A 15,020-nucleotide genomic window follows, 5' to 3' on the forward strand; every position below is an offset into this window, starting at 1 on the left:
AAAAATCACATTTAACATATTCTGTCTTATTTAATCGTTTCAGGTAGTGTGATGGTTAATTTTATGTGTCAAGTTGACTGGACCACAGGGTACCCAGGCATTCATCAACATTTTTCTGAGTGTGTCTGTGAGGGTGTTTCTGTATAAGATTAATAATTGAATCAATAGACCAAGTAAAGCAGACTGACCTCACTAACAACTGATGGCCTCACCCAATCAACTGAAGACCTTGATAGAACAAAAAGGCTGAGTAACATGGAACTGCCTGACTGCTGAACTGAACCATCAGTCTTCCTACCTTCGGACTCAAACTGAAACACTGGTGTTTCTTGGGTCTTGAGCCCGCAAAAGGCTTTCAGACTAATTTTACACCATTGGCTCTCCTGGTTTTCAGGCCTTCAGACTCAGGAATTATACCACTGGCTCACCGAGCTCTCCAACTCACTGGCTGCAGAACTTGGGAGTTCTCAGCCTCCATAATTGTGTGACCCAATTCCTTACAGTAAATCTCTTCATATAGTTTTTGTGTGTGTGTACTGTGGATGTAGACGTATACACACACACACACACACACACACACACCTATTTGTTCTGTTTCTCTGGAGAACCCTAATACAGGTGGAATGATTAATCAGCTCCCAGTGTCCACCTTGGCCAGAAACATAAGTCTAATGTATTTTTAACATGAAATATTATCACAAGGCAAGTAATTACACCAACAGTCATGAATACTTCTTTTGTTACTTTTCTACAAGATTCACACTTTTATCATGGCCATGAGACAAGGTTATTTACACTACGTGAACAAAATACAGGATCAAGGAGAGGAAGACTGGAAAAGAGTGGAGGGCATGGACTGGAAATGGGACCCCGCATTTTACAAGAAGATTTTCATACATTGTCTCTCATTTCAAACTCTGGACAACTGTGAGGCTAGGCTATCGGTATTTTTAGTTCCACTGCACTGATATGGGAACTGGTTCAGAGGATTAAGTGACTTAACCAAGGCAAGCCAACAATCAAGGCAGGACTTGAACTCAAAACTTTTGACCCAAAATTATTTGCTCTGATACACAATTGTCATCAAGGCCTTTGGTACATAACCAGAGACTGACAGATCTGTCCACTACAAAAATAAAACACAGCCCTGACCGGTGTAGCTAGTTGGTTGAGTGTCATCCCGCAGAGCATAAGGTTGCTGGTTTGGATCTCAGTCAGAACACATGTTTGGGTAGAAGGTTTGTCCTCCCCTGGAAAGCATGGTGGGCAAAAGGGGCTGATGTTTCTTTCCTCTCCCTCTAAAAAAAATAATAAAACCGTAAAAACAAAACAAAACAAAACAAGGCTTTTCCTCTCAAATAGTTTCATCCTTCCTTTCTCCCTTACCATACTTATAATTGATCCTACAATATCTCCAACTTCAGGGTTTCATGAAGTCAAGTATCAGATTTCAGGAGCAAATTTCTGTGAAAGGGGCTGGACCACCTCTTAGCTGCCCATACAGGTAATCAATCAACTGCTATGCTCAGAAAATCCAGAAGTCACCCTGACTCGCAGGAACCAACTTCTGTTTGTTGCCTGACTTGAGTGTTATGGACATCCCAGCTGAAGTCTTAAAGCTATTCCAAATAACTTTTCATCACAGCTGCCACTCCAAAACCTTTCTTCTCATTCTTCTTCATTGCCCAGTTTTACCCTCAGCCCCTTCACTTTCAGCAAAAAGCCTTCATTCACCAAAACCACAGCAGGCACCCCGCAGAAAAGGTTTCAGCCTCCCATCTCACCACTTCGGACTTCCTTTTTAGTCTCAGAAATGTTCTTTTCTTCTATCCCATCACTATTTCTGCAAATGGTAACACTTAGAGGGCTTTAAAGCATCTGTATCCCCTTTTCTTGCCTCATCTTACTACACTGGCTGGGACCTCCCAGCCAGTGGTGATAATAGACATTCCGACCCTGCAGGCCTTCAGTGTTGTCGTCATTTGAAACATTCGGAGTTCCTTGTTAAGAATGGGCCTGGCTAATTACAACACTGCTTATTTTAAATGTCTCAAGAATGGAACATCCACAAGGACTTGGTCCCAAGCCCATCCAAAACTCCTTCTCTATGACAAAGTTAATCCATACATTATACACTATTCTGCTAATACAGACAGAGAAGACATTAGACATAGCTACATTACTTGTTTTTTTTACCATATATTATTTTTCTAGGCCTTTTAATCACAAGTTAGCTTTTGTTGAAATGCTTATTTCAGTGTCTTCTTTATCACCAAGTGATTTTCTTTCAGTAATGACCACAAATGCAGGCTGTTGGCTCATTTCATAAAAGTACAATATAGACGAATGGCCTATAAAAGTGAGAGATTTTTAAACTGAACCATACAGTTTAACTAATGGCCAAGAGGGCCAAATAATCTTATACAAATCTTATTAGGAAAAAAAACACCAGACAATCAGCTTTATGATATAAACCAGCCAACAGAAAACCGATTTCAGAAACAATTCTCAAGTGTTTAATAATGTATGTTTTTATGACATGACTTTCAGCTGTCGTCTCCCCTCCCGGCTGGACTGAATGGGATTTTCACCGCCCTGACGGCACTGCACAGGCGCAGGAGCAAATGCAACCCACTGAAGCGAAGCAGTGTGTGTACAAGGGCTCAATTAAACGATGCAATGTTTCTTGTAAATTAAAGTCCTATTGAATAATCATCTTCCATGCAAATAATCTTTTATGGGGTGTTCCAACAACATGCCATAATCTTATGTGGCCGCTTTAATACATGCTTATTTGTAATGCTTGATATAATGAATTCTCCCTCTATTCCTATGGAAATGAGAAAATTTAAACTTTTTCATTTTTCCTTGCTAGCCTGCCATTGTAAATGCACCAGTAATAAGGTACTGTTGCTTAATGACCTCTAGTGCAGAGAAGGATTTAACCGGATGCACACTACTAGTACATTTATCAGAAACAACAGTTTAAATGAATTTCTAATAGAAAAAATAGCACGTTATCGTCTCCTCACCAAAAAGTAAATTTTCCTTGGAAGCACATAAGCTCACTCACCTAAATCCTTCTCAAATTTATAAGGTTTCTCATCTTTGAAGAAAATCATATATGCGAAAATGTAATTACACAAAATAGAGATTGTGAGCTCAATGCATCGGTGATCCACGTATTTCTTAAAATATGTACAAAATTTCAAGTGGTATGCACAAATGGGCATCCAAAATTTTCATCTGATTCTCACAGGGATCAAAAATCCACAAAATGATTAAGAAATATCAAAGACAACAAAGACAAAATTTGCTCCTGCAGGTACAGAAAATGTGATGGGTGTCCCAGTCAATATAACTTTCATTTTCTTGGTGCTAATACTGCACATTTATCACACAGAACAAAAATTTCTGCTACAAAAAAAAAATCACAGTAACACACTCGATCGCATTCATTTCTTGAAACCTACAGAGAGATCCCACACACCCTTCCTGAGCATTCCAGACTAATCATGTCCACAGCGAACAGAGTGGTAAGGGAGAATCGGAGTCCCGCTACTCCTCAGACTGGAGTCTGGTGTGTCAGCAGAGAACTGGGAGGCACGGGCTAATCCGGTGTCACGATGTTACGTTGCACGAGTGCCTCTGTGAACGTACGGTTTCCTTCCCCCCACCTTCAAATGCTTCTAAAAGTCTGTAGCTTAACTAATAACTAAATCATAAGTATTGAATTGTATTTTTTAAAAAAACCTTCTTGGAGATCTTTCCATTCACTTTAATGGACTAGGAAAAACACAACGGACCTACAGGTCTAAATACCATGACTGCTACAACAGGAGTGTACTACCAACCATATAAAAACCGAAGTCCTGTTAGCAACTTACTACCAAAACTGCCACACTTCTAGTTAACGAGCGCCATCCCTGGGTTCCGTATAGAATTAATGTGCCCACAGACACCCTAGGTTACAATCCATGATTCTGCAAGGCAGGCAGAAACCTTCTGATAGAGCCCGCGTGGCAGAAACACGGCTGACTATACCTGCATTCATCCACCTATGTTTGTTTTTGTTTTCTTTAAGCAGCAGCTTGAGCAAGTGTAACTTCGGAAGACTTAGTACCGAACAAAACAAAATCATCCCCGTAAAAATTTCAGATTTCTCCCAGTGTAAAGTAACAGAATTTTATGCAATCCCCAAATAGTCACCAACCCAAAATACACTCAGGACACACTATGTATATAAAATTATCCTTCACTAAAATAGATACCACAAAGAAAAATATACCTAATATTTTTCACAAAAATTTTCCAAAGTGCCATAGTATTCTCTAAGGTAAGTTTCATTTTTTCCATACTTCGGACTTTACCAAAAGCTTTCCCAGGTATTTTAGAAATTAAGTCATTTTCTGGAAAACTAAAAAAAAAAAAAAAATTAGTTTTTAACTATATCCATTATGTAAATTCAGTCATCTTCAGCCTCTCTGAAGAGCAGACACTCCAATACCAGAGTTTTGCTGGCACCATTCAAAGGACCGGGCTACATCCTCACTCACTATGCTCTCCTTGATCTCCTTTCATCGCTGTGTGTATCTGTCTAAATAGCGTTGTTTAGCGCCTCGACCTATATACCCACAAAGCAAAGTTCCCACATGCCCCAGTAAACAAAAGCCATCCTTCCCAGCGCTGGCCACATGCCGTTTACCACTCAGCCTGCCCCATGTTTCATCAGATGACCCACAAAAGCTGGTCACCAAGGTCACAGGGTTTCTCCCATTGAAAAGTCTCCAAAAGTTGATAACCATCTATAAAAGGTGTATAGTATATGTGCTAAAACAGCACAGGATTTGGGGCCACGGTGCTTAATAAATTACTGTGTTACCTATGAAGTCAAAGTAGACAGACACAGAGACTTTCAACAGAACAAGTACTTGTTGAACTCAACTTTCTCTAATATCTAGTGTTCAATTAACCTTCCCTTCTAGATTTTTAACCTCCATAATAATTTCTCTGATGTCTCTACTCACATGAATTCATTTCATCTTCAAAACAACCCTATGAAGTATATACAGTCGTCCCTTGGTATCCACAGGGGATTGGTTCCAGGACACACCGCAGATACCAAAACGCGTCAATGCTCAAGTCCCTCGGTCCTGTGTACTCTGTTCCCTCTGCCAAGTGCCCTTCATCCAGCTACCTGTATGTCGAGCACTCTCACGGATTTTAAGTGCCTTTCTGGGTGAGGCCTCCTCGTCAGTCTAAACTGTCAAGCCCCGACCCTGAAATATTTCATATATGCCTTCCTCCCTTTTTTTAATCTCAGCACTTATCCCTTATATGTTATTTTATATATTTATCTTGTTTACGCACTTATCTCCTCTACTAAAATTAAAGTTCTATGGGGACAGAAGTTTTTGTCTTTACTGATTAGATGACATCTATAATCATTTTATTATTTATTTTTTAAAAGTCCTCATTGGAGGATACGTTTATTAATTTTAATTTTTTTACCTTTTTTTTCAGGTTTTATTTTTTTATTTTATTGTGTTTTTTTCCATTACCATTTATCCTATGCACCCCCCCCCCGCCACACTATCCCTCACCCCCACTGTCATCCATGACCATGAGAAAAAGAACTCATGTTTATTGATTTTTAGAAAGGAGGGAAAGAAGGAAAATGGGAGTAAAGGTGGGAGAGAGAGGAAAAGAGGGAGGGGAAGAGAGAGAGAAACATTGATCTGTTGCCTGGGGGTTGGATCCACAAGTTATGTATGTGTCCTGACTGGTAATCAAACCCTATAACCTTTGGTTCTACTGGACGGCATTCCAACTACCCAGGCTATAATCACTTAAACGGTTACATCCTATTCCATCAAGTGCTTATAACAGGATTTATCTAATAATTCCACTACTGTGGATATACCGGTTATAGGCAGTCTTCTACGACTCCATATAATACTCCAACGGAGCGTCAACAAACTTTTTCTGGTAAGGGTCGGACAGTAACTATTTTCTGCTGTGCAGGGTTGCTGCAAGAACGAAACTCTGCCACCGCAGCACAAAAGCAGCCATGACGAACGGCTGTGGCCAGATTTGGGCTGCGGCAGGCCAGATTTAGCCCATGAACCTGATCTCCCTTTTGTTGCATGTTTTTGTGCACGTATCGTTTTCCCTTTCCAATCAGTCGAGGTGCTGGATAAATGGGTATGACTACATTTGTGGCTCTTGATAAATTCTGTCAAATTGCTTGGGTTCATCCAGGTGCCAGAAAAGAATTCCTTCGGCAAATTTCCAAAAGCAACTGAATTGCCACCTTTACCTACAGTAAACTACACAAGGAAAACATTTTCTAACAAAAGATTAAAATCTTAAATTTTCTCAAAATAAACTTTAGGAAAAAAATTAAAAAGTAAACTTTAGTTATACAAAAATTCATGAATTTAGAGCTGTCTTCTCAAAATAACAGAAACTGTATATTATTGAACCAGAATTGTCATGAGAATATTAAAAACCCAAGTAATTTAGAAAAGAAGTAAACTCCCTGCAACAAATATGCGGGGTGGGCCAAAAGTAGGTTTACAGTTGTTTGTATGGAAAATAACACAATAATTAATAAATAATAGAAGAATAAGCTCCATTTCATGTACTCACAACTGTAAACCTACTTTTGCCCTATCCTTTATATTGGCTTAACACATTATATTATAGAGCAGATAATTAAGAAGAGCTGTTAATGATCAAATCACTGCATATCTTACCTTTTTTTAAACTTACACAATGAATAGGAAAAACAACAGTTTACCAAGATAACAAAAAAATTCATACTTAAGAATAAACAAAGCCATCCCCGCCAGGTGGCCGAGTTGGATGGAGCAACAGCCGGGACACCAAAAGGCTGCAGGTTCCCTCCCCAGTCAGGGCACACACATCCCTAGGCTGTGGTTTTGATCCCTGATCAGGGCGCATACAGGAGGCAACCGCCTGATTTTTTCCTCCTACATCAATGTTTCTTTCTCTCTCTCAAATCAATAAACATTTCCCTGGGTAAGGATTAAAAAATAACGGAAAGAAATTTAAAAAATAATAGAAGATATGAAAAGAACGCATATATCAGAAATAGAGAAACTAAAAAAGGGAACGGATAAATTAAGCATTTACACAAAATGATAGTGTTCGGAAGAGACTAGGAAAGAAAAAAATCAGAAAGGGGGAGACAAAACTAAAAGGGACACTAGACTTACTAGGGAGATACTCTGAGAAGTACAGTAAAGAGACTAAAGGATAAAAAGGAAAAAATACAAAAATAAAGCAAATATAAAAGCTTAAAAGATTTTAAAGAAAGGCACAGATACAAAAGACAAGCAAAGAAGGTCCAACATAGGAGTTACAGGAGACCACGAAGAAAGTGGTAACAACGAAACAGTAAATACTAAAATCTATAACTGATGAAAATATTTTTTGAAAAAATACTTGAGCCAACATAATAAAACACACACATCATGTATCTGGAAAATTATCAGGAAAAAGCCAACACTTAAGACACAGCCTAGTAAAATTATTGGCCTTTCAAAATGAAAGTGATTTGGACAGCAAGAAAACAAAGTCACTTAAAAAAGAAAACCATATTGGTATCAGAATCTGACAACACTTTTTTACCAGAATAGATTAAGATTCAGCAAACCATGGGTTGTGAACTAAATCCAGCCCACTATCTGGTTCTGTAAATGACACTTTATTAGAACGCAGAAATGCTTGTTCATTTACATATTCTCTATGCAAGGGTTCTAGGTTTCCCACACCTTATGCGAATCTAATGCCTGGTGATCTGAGGTGGAGCTGAGGCCATGATGCCAGCGCTGGGGAGCGGCTGCAAATACAGACCATCATCAGCAGAGAAAGTTGACTGCACAGAGACCGTAATACATCAATTGCTTATAGACTCCTATCAAAACCCCATCAGTGAGTGGCCGGTGACCGTTACGCTGCATTTGGTAGCAGGCTATAAAGCCACCCTGCCCCCACCCTCCCCCCCTCACTGCCGGTGGAAAAACTGTCTTCCACAAAACCAGTTTCTGGTGCCAAAAAGGCTGGGGACCACTCCTCTAACCAACTGAGCTACCCAGACAGCACAGAAAAGTATAGTTTTTGATATGTAGTGATTATGACTTAATAATGTAATGATAAAAAAAATTTAAACGGTAAATATTTACCAGGGAAAACTGAGAGGATATATTTGCAATTGGAAAAGTTTAATGTAGTGCTAGTTTTGAGGAAAACCAAGAGTGAATCCAACCAAAATATATCCTGGTCCTGAAATTAAAATGAACTTTAAAAGGGTAAATAATCCAAAAACAATCCATCCAAGCAAGGGAAAGTAATGGGGGCAAGTTTGGATATTCTTTAGAATTCAAAAGAAAAAATGTAACAAAATCTTTCCTTGTAAATAATTACTAAAATATTCAGCAAACAAAAGCCTTGATGATTAGCAAACAAGAAACATAACAAAAGCTAAAACATTTACTAAAAATTTAGCTAACAAAATCTTTGATGACTAATAAAGAAGAAACATTTTCAGGCATCAAATGAAAAGATATCTGATTCTTTGCAAGTTTTTTTTTTTTTAAGATGTTATTTATTTATCTTTTGAGGGGAAGGAGAGAAGGAGAGAAACATCAATGTATGGTTGCCTTTCATGCATCCCCTGCTGGGAACTGGCCTGCAGGGAACCAGACTGCAACCCAGGCATGTGCCCTGACTGGGAATTGAACTGCGATTCTCTGGTTCTCAGACCTGTGCTTAATCCACTGAGCTATACCACCCAAGGCTCTTTGCAAGTTTTTTAAAATGAATACATAATAGTTACCAGCAACTGCACACTACATCTTGCCCTGGATCTGGAGTGACAGAGACTGGAGATTCCAAGGGGAAAGGAAGGTGATGCAGAGCTATTCTCAGACCCGTCCCCTGGTGCTGGGCAAAGTTCAGACAGACAGAAGGAGAAGTGCAAGTAAAATGTGTGATTTTATGGTAAGACTTTTAATGTTTTCAGAAAGGTTATTAAATGCTTTAAGTCTTAACATTTTTCAAGTTATATGAGTATTTTACATAAAGTTATGCAATTTATCTTTTAAAATACATGAGTTTTTTTCTTCCCTCAGTACAAATGAGCCAATTACTGATGACCTAGACCAAAGCCCTTTGCTTTCTATATTGTAAGTGTGATAAAGTGTTTCTGAAATACATCTTCTTTGGCACTAGAGCCACTGGTATTACCAATATGAAAAAGTCAAAAAGCTCTTCAACTGTTCAAGTGTAAGACTTGCAACAAACTTGAATACTTTTACATAATGTGCCTTTCTCCAGAAAAGTATATTAAACTTTGTTGATATTGAAAATAAAATTCAAAAATGTGCATTTTCAGTACTTTTGGATTCTTGACCTTTATTTGAATGAGACTAAGCTTTACCAAACAACAGAATTTACACTGTAACTAGCCAACCACAGTCCTCATTATGGAATCTATGCAATGCATTTGTTACCTAGGAAACAGACCAGCGCACAGGCAGAGTGCAGTTTCAGGATAGCAAAAGAATTCTCCCATTATGTTGGTAAATAAAGTCCCATAAATCAACTAATCAAAAGCAAAGTCAAAAAGTATCATGGAAGAATTAAGCTCAGATGGAACTTTTTTAAAGATAAAAAAAGAAAGAAACCTGTGGTGCTTCTGCTAGCAACTGTACAGATCTCTCAAGTAATATTATGAACAGGTTTCTTTACAAACACAAACTGTCAGAAAATAAACTGTTCAAAATAAATGGCTTCTCTCCAATCTTCAGCTTTCCTATTTTTGACAGTATTTAAGAGAAAAAGCCACTTCAGAGCCAGCCTCATACATCTGGTAGCAGAATATTAATCCAAGAGTAAATTCTACATTTTCTGCAAGCAGCAAGGGTTTGCACTATTTTTAAACAATGCAGAACATAAAGGCTAGAATAAGAGGTCACTGTCCCAGTCAGACCTGCTTTCCTACCAGGCAACAAAAACTACACACACAAAAGGACTTGAAATTACTTTTCAGCTTTCTATTTGGTTATTACTAATGATAATACTAGTCATTTGAGGGTTCCAGTTTATGTTCACTGGAACATTTCTGAGTTGCCTTGAAAGGTACCACACTGAGAATTAACAAACAGGAAGAGCAGACAAGCCCATGGATTTTTAAGCCTACCAATTTAACTGTGGAGAGCTTAATGTTGTTTTTTTAAAAAAAAATCTGGTGTCAGTTTATACTGCTCAGCTGTATTTAAAATCCAACTTTATACAAATTTAAAATTTCAAAGTAGCAGTAAGAAATGTCAACCATGAAAAGTGAAAAATAATTTATATGTCTTCCTAAACAACAACATACCAAAAGGAAAATCAGTTGAAAATATGCAAGATTCTCTGGAATGCCTTTGATTACAGCAAAACTGTTAATTACACAAAACCCCCAAAATTAATATCTACACATCACAGTCAAAAACCCAAACAACAAAAAAGACAGCCAGTTGTACTGCCAATCCCAGAAAACTGTTTAAGCACAACTACAACTCTGCCAAGCAGTTCTCAACACAGGCCACACTCTCTTACTGTTTAGTTTACACAGTGACTCTTTGTAGCCCTTATCACTAAGACTCACAGCCTTGTAAATAAATACATAAACAAGCAATTCAATTTGTTTGCTTATTTCTTTTAATACTTCTAAGAGCTGATGAAGAGTGTATAAGATCTGAAACTGTGGGAGAATCTTACAACTCCAACCCACCATTCAGGATAAAGCCTGGACAGATTTCAATACCCATCCTCCGGGGGCCATCCTTAATGGAAAAGAGGAACCTTGCTCAAGGGCCTATCAGCAACTGGTACAGAGCTCCATACCTGTGCGAAGAGTTTTAATTCACTTATCTAATCTAGACTGGAAGATATAGTCTAGATTACCTCTTATTTCATTAGTTCCTGCTAATACAGTTCCTTTATTAGGAACTAATACAATTCGATCAACTCAAAGGGGCTGGCAAGATTGTTGTTAGATGTGGCCTCTCCTATTTTTAAAAGTGTACAAAAAACGTACACTCCAGGCATGTACAAAATTAGGCATGCAATGATATTAATCAATTAATGCAGCTAAGGCAAGAATTCAGAATAATTTTTCTTCCAGAAAACACTATTTTAGGTATGCTTGTTTTCTTTTTTAAATGACAAAACTCAGTTTGCCTAATTAAAACTGCTTAAATTGTATATTGTTTTCTGATGAATTTCTACATCTTGATGAAAATCTAAACAAATATTTTCCCACCATGTTTTTCCTTTAGATATATATTTTTTTATTTTTTAACAAAGCCTCCATTTTCTACATATATCTGTACATGTAACTGAGTGCCCCCCAAACAGTTTTTTATACTATGCTTGGTAACTGTGATATTTAAGTTTGTCAATATGGACTTTGACACAACAGGGGAAAATAAATAAAAAGTATCCATAAGTGTGCAGCAGACTGAAATTAATAAAAATATATAAATCCATACCTGCACTAAAAATCTGAATCTGTAAAATTAATTTTCTGGGTGTTTATTCAACTTCATTTATTATTTGAGCATCTGAAACACACAGCAACTGCTTATTAAGAAATGTAGCCAGAATATATAAATCAGAAATATCACGATAGTTTTCAAAACACTGTATCCACTAAATATACAACCCAATCGTTGGGTTATGTACAGAGTACTCATGAATAATATAATAAAATAGGGAAAACACAATCATGGGGGGCGGGATATCACACTGAAAGATCTATCTCAAATGAGCAAAAAAGAAAGGTTTCAGCCTAAATGGTAAGCTAGGTAATTGTTTACTGCAGTCTAAATTAACCTCCACCGTGAAAGCTGTCACTTCCTGACACTCACTTGTTAACTGTGTACTTGGTAAAAGATTCTATCATGCTAATCCTAAGGAGTCTGGGAGATAACAAAACTTTACCCCAAAACTTTAAAATATACATATATAAAAAACTGTAAAAATCACAGCCATGTTCATCTTTTATTTCTCGCCTTTAAGTCCCTATCTTAACGAGAAGGAAAGAAAAGAAAAAAAAAAAAGAAAAGAAAGTCACCCGAAATCCCACAACCATTCTTTGATTTTGGTTTGACTCTCGCCAGCCCAACCTCCTTCCACCCAGGGAAATACATTTCTGGATGTATTTGATAACAAACACAAATCACTGTGCGCAGCCTCAGATGGGGGGCGGGGGAGAGTCTTTCGGAGAAAGCCCTCCTCCGTTAGAAACAATAAATAAGACACCGAAGCGCTGCACGTTCCTTCACACACACGCCCCAAACGCACCTCCGCGTGCCTCCATCGAGACACACAAGTCGGGCAAAGCCCGAACCACCTCTCCTCACACCATCTCAAGACTTAGAAACTAAGAGGGTAGATCTTTTCTTTCCTTCCCGCCCTCTTTCCCCCTCAAACAAACCCAAAAGCAGGGGCAGGCGAGCTGTGCGCACGCACGGCGACAGGAGATGCTGGGCGGCGGGCGGACCAAGCGGTGGCGCCGAGACTCGCTGGGGGACCTTCGGCTGCGCGGGGTCTTCGCCCGTCACGCCCCCAAGCCCGTCGCCACCGACTACCACGTCCGGCTGCCCAGCTCCCAGCCCGGACTCTCGGCCTTCCCACCCTCCCCCCGCCCAGAGGAGACAAAAGAAGGGTTCAGCCGGGTCACAGCGCGGCTGCCGAAGGGGATGCAGACGAGACCCCAGCGTGGCCGCCCCCTACACAAAGGGACTCCCAGGCCACGGCTGGCGTGCCGGCGCGCTCGCCCCCCTGCTGCACGCGGGCTCTCACTCACCTGCAGGTGTCTGTGCGTCTGTCCATAGGAACGCGGGCAGCAGGGGGCCGGCAGGAGCCCGGCAACCCGGGCAGGACGGGGCGGGACGGAGGGGAGGGAGGGAGAGCGGCCGGAGGGCCGGGCAGCGACGGCACACGGAGCGGGGAAGGCGCGGGATGGCGGCGCACGACGGCGCGGAGTGGGGTGCGGAGGCGCCAGCCTAGCTCCCCCGACCAGCGCACAGCGCTCCTGCTCCCCGGGCGCCTGGCACCCGGCTCTTCGGAGCGCGGCTGGCGGGCTAGGGGCGGGGCGAGGGCGGGGCGGGGCCAGCCAGCGGGCGGGGGCTCGGACCCGGGCTCCAGCGGGCACCGGAAACGCTCCGTGGTCCACGAGACCCACAGGAAGTGTGTAAACGGCAGTCCTACGACGGGCGCCGTGAGCTCGCCGCAGTCGCTGACCCGAGGACGCGTGGCTCGACCATCCTACTACTAAACACACATGTTCATGAGCTTGGTCTCTGCACCCGGAAAGGTGTGCAACCCACGTTCCCTGGCTCATTCCGAGGTGGGCAGCACCCCCTCTTGCCTCACGCCCGGGGTCCCGGGGTCCCGGCTGCCACTTGGAGCTTCTTACAGCTCCACCTAAAAGCTGGGAGCAGACCTCTTTACACTCCGCGGATGGCAAGTGTGTGTCACCTCTTTTACGCACAAGCTTGTGCAAGAACACTCTGACCAACAGACGTACAACCCACATTGACCGCTGCCGGGTGGAATTTCCTAATCCAACTGCAACACAAGCATCCTTCCCACGGAAGGAGCAGGGCCGCTAAAAACACCTAAAACGCGCGGAGACCAAGGAGTCCATACAATAAATACCACCTATATGGCTCATCACAAAAGAAGTAGGTTGGACATGCTACGTACTACCAGGTACCCTCCACCCATATTTTACCTAGCAAACACTTTATGCCCGGAATTCACACTGCATACAGCAAAGTGCTCAGCCAATATTAATTTATTTAATCCTAAAAACACTATGAAGTTGGTGTTAGCATTTCTGTTTTATAGACAGGGAAACAGGCACAGAGAAACGTCCAAATCTGCCCAACTTCACATCACAGCAGGAGGAACTCAGATTCATCCCAGGTACTCTGGCTGCAGTGTCCAGCCAGGCTCCTAACTTTCTACTTACAGAACTGAGCATCTCCAAAATAGTGATGATTAATAATGACATTTAGAGCATATCTGATTAGCTGCATGTGGGTGGGGCTCACATCTTGACCTCATCCCAAATGTGACAGGGAAACCTCGGTCACTTACATTCTTAAGGTAACAGTGACAAGAATATGACCGAGGCTGACAAATACTTAACTTCTGAACAAAGAGGAAAGGATTCTTAATACCTGGCTCTATCAACATTCCTCCTGGTCTAGGCTGAATATAAAATCTGTGCAAACATTTTTGACAAAATGATGTCTGTACAAAAAAAAGTTAATTGCTACATATTTCAAATATGTAATCCTGTGGAAAAATTGGAACCAACAGAATTTAAAGCAAGAGCTTGAGACTTTTACCTACTTACTTTCACTGCATTATTTATAATAGCCAAGAAGTAGAAGCAGCTCAAATGGCCATTAATGGATAAACAAAAGGTGGCATGTGCATACAATAGAATATTATTCAGCCTTAAGAAATGTCACCTGCTAAAATATAAATGAACCTTGAAGAACTTCCACTAAGATCACGATCAAGGATGTCCACTCTCACTACTGCTTTTTAACATCATACTGTTAGTCCTAGCCGATGCCATAACACAAGAAAAAGAAATAAAAGTTAAGATTGGGAAGGAAAAAATAAGACTATACATAGATGACATTATTGTCTTTGTAGAAAATCTGAACCAATTGACAAAAAAATCCTGGAATTAATCAATGATTAGTTTTAGGATACAAGTTTAAAATACAAAAGTCAATCACTTTCCTATATACCAGCTGTGAATAAGTGAACATTCAAATTTATAATTTATTACCATTTACGTTAACACTCCCAAAATGAAATACTTACGTACAATCTAACATTATATGTACAAGAGCTATACAAGAAAACCTACAAAACTCTAATATGATATCAAAGAACTACTTAGTAAGTGAAGAGGTATT

General features: G+C 40.3%; 1 protein-coding gene across 11 annotated transcripts in view; it reads right to left on the reverse strand.

Annotated features, from left to right (window-relative positions):
* KIAA1958 (KIAA1958 ortholog) overlaps positions 1 to 13,734 on the reverse strand; it is a 146,269-nt gene extending 132,535 nt beyond the window's left edge. For 7 of the 11 annotated variants that reach the window (XR_008389896.1, XM_037152626.2, XM_037152620.2 and 4 more), the window contains exon 1: positions 12,884 to 13,732. The gene's annotated coding sequence lies outside the window, so the exon portion shown is untranslated. Of the gene's footprint in view, positions 1 to 12,883 lie in introns of all 11 variants that reach the window. The other 4 variants (XR_005083557.2, XM_037152627.2, XM_037152628.2 and 1 more) reach the window with 2 other exon arrangements.
* Positions 13,735 to 15,020: the final 1,286 nt, after the last annotated feature.

The sequence above is a fragment of the Artibeus jamaicensis genome, unplaced genomic scaffold (assembly GCF_021234435.1).
Source record: "Artibeus jamaicensis isolate MK-2021 breed Jamaican fruit bat unplaced genomic scaffold, CSHL_Jam_final scaffold_1964, whole genome shotgun sequence".
NCBI classification, from domain to species: domain Eukaryota; kingdom Metazoa; phylum Chordata; class Mammalia; order Chiroptera; family Phyllostomidae; genus Artibeus; species Artibeus jamaicensis.